The sequence below is a fragment of the Cibotium barometz genome, chromosome 7 (assembly GCF_041138505.1).
Source record: "Cibotium barometz isolate CiBa-2024 chromosome 7, ASM4113850v1, whole genome shotgun sequence".
NCBI classification, from domain to species: Eukaryota; Viridiplantae; Streptophyta; class Polypodiopsida; order Cyatheales; family Cibotiaceae; genus Cibotium; species Cibotium barometz.
In genome coordinates this window covers 53,767,547-53,774,915 of record NC_141052.1, presented here as the reverse complement: position 1 = coordinate 53,774,915, position 7,369 = coordinate 53,767,547, and the positions used below count along the sequence as shown (strand labels likewise).

The 7,369-nt window shown below is 41.1% G+C and overlaps 1 long non-coding RNA gene across 5 annotated transcripts; it reads left to right on the top strand.

Moving 5' to 3' along the window:
- The first annotated feature begins 525 nt into the window (after window positions 1-525).
- Window positions 526-2,697, top strand: LOC147637178 (uncharacterized). Of its 5 annotated transcripts, XR_015266344.1 has the most exons (4): window positions 526-985; window positions 1,068-1,166; window positions 1,244-2,207; window positions 2,288-2,697. It is a non-coding gene; the product is annotated as an uncharacterized LOC147637178 (long non-coding RNA). The 5 variants fall into 5 exon arrangements; XR_015266340.1 differs by having other exon boundaries at window positions 527-985; window positions 1,068-2,207; XR_015266341.1 differs by having other exon boundaries at window positions 527-1,166.
- Window positions 2,698-7,369: the final 4,672 nt, after the last annotated feature.

The window sequence follows — 7,369 nt, the reverse complement described above, 5'->3', positions numbered from 1 at the left end:
GAGTGAGAGAGAAGTGGTGAGTGTGTGGAGTATTTGGCCATAGGTGATTCCTGTGTAGCTACGGTACATAGAGAGGCTAGAGTAGAAGACTCAACAAATCTAAGACTTGTGTGGAGTATCTGGCCATAGGTGATTCATGTGTAGTTAAGGTACAGAGAGAGGCTAGAGTAGAAGACTCAACAAATCTAAGACTTGTGTGCATTTAGGATTTTCTTTGATGGGTATACTTCCCAGAGTGTAATCCATTAATTCTCTCGTTACTCTCTCTTGTGTGGATTGTTTGTAGGTATAGAATGAGCGGTCTCAATATTTTGAATGGTTCTAATATAAAGGAGAATAGTGGTAAAAAAGAAGGGATGGAGGAAAGGGACAAGGAAAAACAATAGGTTAAAAGGGGGGTGGTGTTTGATTTCTAAAAAATGAGTGGGATGTGTGTAAGGTAGGAAAATGATATGAGAAGAGAAAGGTAGATGGGGGGGATATAGTAAAGAGTTAAGGGGGGAATATTTAAGATAGATAGGGGGGGATAAAGTAAAGAGTCAAGCGAAAGGTAGATGGGGGGGATAAAGTAAAGTTTTTTTTTGGGAAAATATTTATAATATTAAAATTGAAAGCCCATATTTACAACACATAATCTCCTTAAAAAGGCTCCCCTAAAAGTACTTGTATCCCAAGCCTACTCCAAGTCATACTTATTACAATTCAGTAGTTTGCAAAGAAAATCCCATCTCTCATCCTCCCACACAAAAGAAGATTGACTCCAGGACACATGGTAGCCCGACTACATACAAGCTATCATCATGGTCTCAGTGGTGAAACCTTTAGGTGGAAGCCTTTCCAAAACATGCTTGCCTGTCCAAAGATTAATCAAAGGTCTAGTTCCCAAGGGATTTTCCATAAATGCCACAAATGTATATACAGGGTGTTTTTCCTTGAGATACCATCTTCCCCAAAAGTTGAAGAAGTGGGTCGTGCAACAACATAGGCAAGGCACTCTTTTACTTGTAGCTCATTGGTATTATTGTTACATTGTTTGGATACTAACATAGATTAAGTTATGGATTCAGATAAGCTTGGCATAAGAGGTAAAGCGCCAAATGCACCATTGTGACATATTAATTCACCTAGCCTGGGTGACCTGAACCCAATCCAAATGAATTCGCCAGGTATGATTTTACTCATTAGTAATGATAATGTAATATATTTGTGTGGTACATGCACTTACAACATGTACACTTTGTAGGAGTGTCTAGTCGTCCCACGACAGTAGTCCTCGCCGTTCTGAGCGAACATCAAAGTGCTAGTTCCTTTACTGTTATTATAGAAGCCTCGACGTTAACAAGTGTAATAATCAATTGTGACCACATGTGAAAGGATTGTAAAGGTGTGTCTTTTATATCCTGTAATAACAATTGATGTATAACTCTACTCAACATGGTGTGGTAGGACATCATTCTACATAGATAATGGCATTTGTTATGAATCCTTTAAAGATAGGCCGTGCACTTCTGAACCAAGAGTGTCCACAAGAGCTAGAACATGTCTTTGTATGTTATAGAAGGTCAACATTGGAGACAGGACCTTTATTGTCAAAGGTGTCAATACAAGTACAGCGTGTGTAGTGAGGTTGCCCACAGGAGGTTCTATTTATGGCTACCCCAATGACATTGTCCCACCATGGAATCTCTACACATGTGAGTGATGAGATGATTTTCCCTTGATTAAGACCTTATGTGTTGTTATGCATATGTTGAGTGTATTTCATGCTTATGTTTTTTGTGTATGTCATTTTGATGCCACGTAGATGGAGAGGAGCATGCATTGTTTCAGATTTGTGAGGCCATCTTAGACGATAATGGTTCTATTATTGTCATCGGTACTATGTATCAAGTGGTAACCATTATAGCTCATGCCAAGAGCTCTTGCTTCTCCTTAGATACCCTGGTGAATGTGCGATGTACAATGCAAACTAGAAAGGCCTTTGGACCAAGGTAAGCAACACTAACCATAGAGGTTGCCATTGAGCATCACTTTTCGTTACAAAGAATCATCTCATACTCTTGTGCAAATACATACCCTAGTCGCTACTACCTTCACGAGCATCATTGGACAAAACCATACACAACCTTTCTCACCTGATTATATCATTGATCCTTACAACATGATGCATTGGGGCGGCAAACTCCAAGATGGGACAGCATGGCGAGGTATGGAGATGACATTTTTGTGCTCCAAAATAAGGGCGTTACATTTTTTGATGGAATTAAGAGAGATGTTTTCTTTGCAGGCTCAGCGTGGATTTGCCTTTTGGAATAGCCTATTGAAGCATCATGTAAATCAAGAGCAAGTGATGTTTTCTTTGCAGGCTCAGCGTGGATTTGCCTTTTGGAATAGCCTGTTGAAGCGTCATGTAAATCAAGGGCAAGTGATAGTACAGCTTTATGCTGGTGTGGAGATTGTGCTATGGTAGCATAAAAATTAAGCACGAACATTGTTTGTATTGATCCCAAAGAAGAGGATGTAGTGGAGGGTGCCTTGATGAAGATTTCATTGTAGTGCAGTAAACATATTTATTTGTGAATATTCAAGTGCTTGGGTTTAACAATTGTTTATGATTGTGACATGATCTTATTTTTCATATTAAAAAATAGAGAAAGAGGGCGAGAGCAACACATGTTGGGGTTTTGCAATAAGACATCATTCCCCTCTACAACGATGTTTATGTACAACATGTCTTACAAACCAATAAAGAATCGACTTTTTTGTATTATGTGGATGAATAAGATAGTGAAATGTTTGTAGACTCGAGGATCTATATGCAAAACATGAGTTAAGTATGTTGTGTTGAGAAATAAGAAGGACATATAGAGAGAGTGAGCACAGAGAGAGAGAGAGAGAGAGAGAGAGAGCAAAGAGAAGGATAGAGAGAGAGAGATAAAGAAAGAAAGATATATTAACGTCTGCAAAAGGCCAAAATTGGTCTATGAGACAAACAAGTAGTACAATGATGTTCCTCCAGTCATAAAGAGGAAAATGTGGAGTGAGAATAAAATGTACAAGCATGACAACACGACCATAGGGGACTCAATGGTGGTGTGGATGGAGTACTAGGGCTACTAATGCATCTCTATATGCTGAAGGGGTGATACAAGTATGATATGTTATCTACTCCTAACTCCATCCAGCCCCATAGTCTGGGTACAATATGTCATACATCCGATTTGAGGATGCCGTAAATGTCTGGAACATGCGTCCTGGATCAGAGCGAAAATGTGCCAGCAACTCCTGGACCTCCTGATGTAAAACCCATCCTTTTGATGCAGCCACCGCCAGTATAACAGTTCTCACGGTTGCCATCTTGGCAATGGGGATGAACGTCTCCTCATAATCAATGCCATAAGTTTGAGCATAACCTTTGGCAACCAATCCTGGATCAGAGCGAAAATGTGCCAGCTACTCCTGGACCTCCTGATGTAAAACCCATCCTTTTGATGCAGCCACCACCAGTATAACAGTTCTCACGGTTGCCATCTTGGCAACGGGGATGAACGTCTCCTCATAATCAATGCCATAAGTTTGAGCATAACCTTTGGCAACCAATATTGCTTTATACCTGTTAATAGTTCTGTCTGAGTTGTGCTTTATTTTGTATGCCCACTTGCATCCAATAGCCTTCTTATCCTCAGGCAATGGCACCAAGTCCCAAGTCTCATTTACATCCAATGATGCAGCCATTTCTTCATCCATGGCTTTCTCTCAATCTACATTCCTAATAGCTTCTTCAAGACATGTGGGTTCAACATCTTGCACAACTTTAGCCATATATGCATAATGATGAGCCACATAACCATTATATGTCAACCTGTCAACAAGTTTTCTAAATCTGCCTGACCTACGTTGTCCTTAAAACACTACTTGGCATTTTTGCAACTTCTCTTGCCTTCCTTACACCAGGTGCTCTAATAGTTGGAATCCCAAGCTCATCATCAAGGCTCTCCTCTGAGCCACTAGAATCTCCATCAACATAAGAATGCCCTACAGAAATATCGGGCATACCAAGAGGCTCAGCAACCTTCTCTTTGCCTTTTCGTGATGTACCAATTGCATTTTTAGGATTGGTATTTTGATGTAACCTACCACTCCATGGTCTATCAACATACCCAACACAAGAAGACTCTCCTGATCCACTCAATGACTATGATTATTGGCTTGCATTCTATGCAATCACATTTCCCATTACATCAACCCCAATGACATCTTTTTCAGCAACATACCAGCTACTCATTTCATCAAACACATCTCTACTTACCCTCAACTCACGTGTAGTAGGGTTATAGAATCTATATCCCTTTTGCTTAAAGGAACAAAAAATCAGAGAACTCATTGGAGAAGCACTCTCCCCCTCCATCTGACCTTAAGCACTTCACATGTTTTCCTGTCTACTTTTCATCCATCACTCTAAAATTCTGAAAATGAGTGAAAACTTCACTCTTCTCCTTCATGAAATACACCCATACTTTCCTTGTGTGATCATCAACAATGAATGTTACATAATACATGTAGCCACCTATAGACGTAGTTTTTGTAGGACCGCATACATCTGAATGCACCACATTTAGTACATTCCTGCTCACATTTATATCATGTGGAAACACTTGCTTTATCTGCTTTCCAAATTGACATGCTTCACATACTTTCTGCATACCATCAACCTTTAACTTAGGCAGTCCTATCACAATTTCTTCTGTGGCCTTTACACTAATAGTCTCATTGAGCTCCCTTATCTTTTTTGCATGTGCTTTGCTAAGCATTTCACATTTGGATTGCATGCAAGTCACCATGTGTTGAGATGCATCCTTTTCTTTGAGCTCGCTTATCTGCTTGGTAAACCCCTCTTCTCTAGCTTTGAAGGTGGCATGAGCTTCCTTTAGTTGTTGTTTGTGCTACTCTTCTTTTTCTTTGTTGTGTGCCACTTCGTTTTGGAGCTATTCTTTAACATGTTTGACCTGAGTGTTGAGTGTCTCATTTTCCTTGTGCGTTATGATGATTGTCTTTCTCAGTAGTGTATTATGCTCTTCCAATGATGTTATCTTTGCTTCTTGGTCCTCTGCAGTCTTTAAACTTCTAACAATTGCTTCCTTGTGTGTGGCGTCGTCTGCAGAGCTAGCTAGTCTTTCAGGGCTTACACCTAGCTAGTGGTGGCTTTGATATGCTTCCATAGCTCTACATGTCTGTTGTGTCATAGATGTGTGGTCATTAGGTGGCATCATCACACTCATTGTTTTTGTGACCACATATGTGTGCTGGTAGAGGCGGAGCCTTTCGTTTCTTGAAGCTGGAGCTAGAGCAACTAGTCCAGTCCTTCCAAGCTTTCTTCCAAAATGTATCTGCATCTTTTGGCATGTCTAGCTACTCTAAGAATGAACTTGCACCTTGGAGGTTTTCAAACTAAAGGTGCCTTCTTTTGCTCTAGGACTCGAACTCTCTTTATGCCTTTTTCACTTTTCGGCTTCCTTCTCTTGTTCCTCCAGACCAAGATCTTGAGGTGCTAAGATGGTTTCCTCGATTCCCTTAATGACATTTGCCTGTAGCTGTGGCTGCTCATCCTTTTCTATTGGCTCTCCCTTTTCAGCTGATGGGGGCAGATCTGGGAGTATCATATCATGTAGAGGCGAGAGGTTTTTGAAGACTAAGGCCGCCGAGCTAGAAGGGGGGGGGTTGGAGTATAGATTTTGGTATGTCTGGTTCCCTTGTCCCCAAGGGTAATTGCTCGGTGAATCTGATGGTTTCCACGCCTAATTTGGCATCAATTATGGTGGTCATGCAGGGGGACTTCTTGTCCTTCTAGGGCGGTGTTATATTCTGTGATGTCCTTGGCCACATCATCTTCTTCCAGTCGTCTTGATGTTGCCTGGTTACTGGCTTTTGGGAGGATTTTGTAATGCTGCCTCTCATGTGTTTGGGTTTATCTTTCTTCTTTCCTTCCTTCGCGCCTTTGAAAATTTCCTTCATTAGCTCTTTGGTGTCCTTTAGGACAACTTTCCCTAATTGTCGTTTTGCCTATAGCTGTGTGCCGGATCTCACATTACTTCCTGTTGGGCTTGTGAGACAGCTTGTTCTTGATGCCGCATTGGTATCGGAATATTGCCAGCATCACTTAGAATTTTGGTAAGGAGATAGGGGTTTTAGACCTTGGCTTGGTGGGATCTCAAGTACTACTCCATCTATTTGTGTAGGTCCCAAACCCAATCATCTTTTTTCTCCTCATGTACACATGCTATCTTGTGAAGGGGTATTCTGTTGTACCTATCCACAGCTTGATTTACATAATCATTGACCTGGCACGACAGGCTCTTTCATCCACTTCTTCCTTTATGTTGACGTACTCTGCCCCCCATTAGAATTGTAGGAGAGATTTTTAGCATGTCTTCTACAGGGATCTAATCAATGTGGTGGAGATGTGTTGTTATTGGAGGTGGCAAGTGGAGGGCTTCCCTGATAATGTGTTTCGTGATATGGATTTGCTCCTTAGATCCATCAAGCTTGGTGATGGTTCTTCTCTTGGTGTTTTTATCATATATCTTGAGGTATTCTACACATAAGTCCTGATTGAAGGTTTTGGGGAGTACCTCGGCCATCCTTCCCAAGCCCACTTTCTCCAACTTGTACTACACATCTATATCCTCCAAAATCTTGAGGCATTCTGAGTTGTGATACTAGAAGAGGAGGTTATCGTGCTCTTTTGGATGTCTTGATGGATCATCGTCCCGTCCAGGTCCTTGGCATTGGGGCCGAGATAAGTTAGCTTGATTCCTCAACGCCCTTTTTTCGTTCCTTCTGGTGACTCTAGTGCAAGATCTTGTTTTTATCTTTTTCTTCTTCTTTGCTATAGGAGATCCGGTGCCGCTTGCTTAAGTGGTAGTAGGGGTCTCTTCATACTCAGGGTCCGATTATCATTTGGTGGATTTGGAAGCCATCTGAAACAAAATCATGAGCGTCAGCCTCTGCAGGTTGGTAGGACTTCAAGATCGCTCAATACATGTGTATTAGGCTTTGGGGAGGTCAAAAACTTGAAACTGGCATCCAAAAAGTTATAATTTCACGTCCGACTAGGTGTTTCATGGGCCTATCAAGGCATTTCATGATGTGAAATGCAACTTGGTTCACGGTGTGAAATGACAGGTTTGTTTGAAGATGTGAATTTGAATAAAATAAGTAAGTAATCATCTAACATGTGCATGCATGATGGAAAGATGGTTAGTATGGTGAGTAGCACAACAGAAGTGCAGTGTGGATGTGAAATAGTAGAGTTAGCATTTCACGGGGTGAAATAGTACTTCATCGTGAAATAGCAGAGTTTGGATCTCAT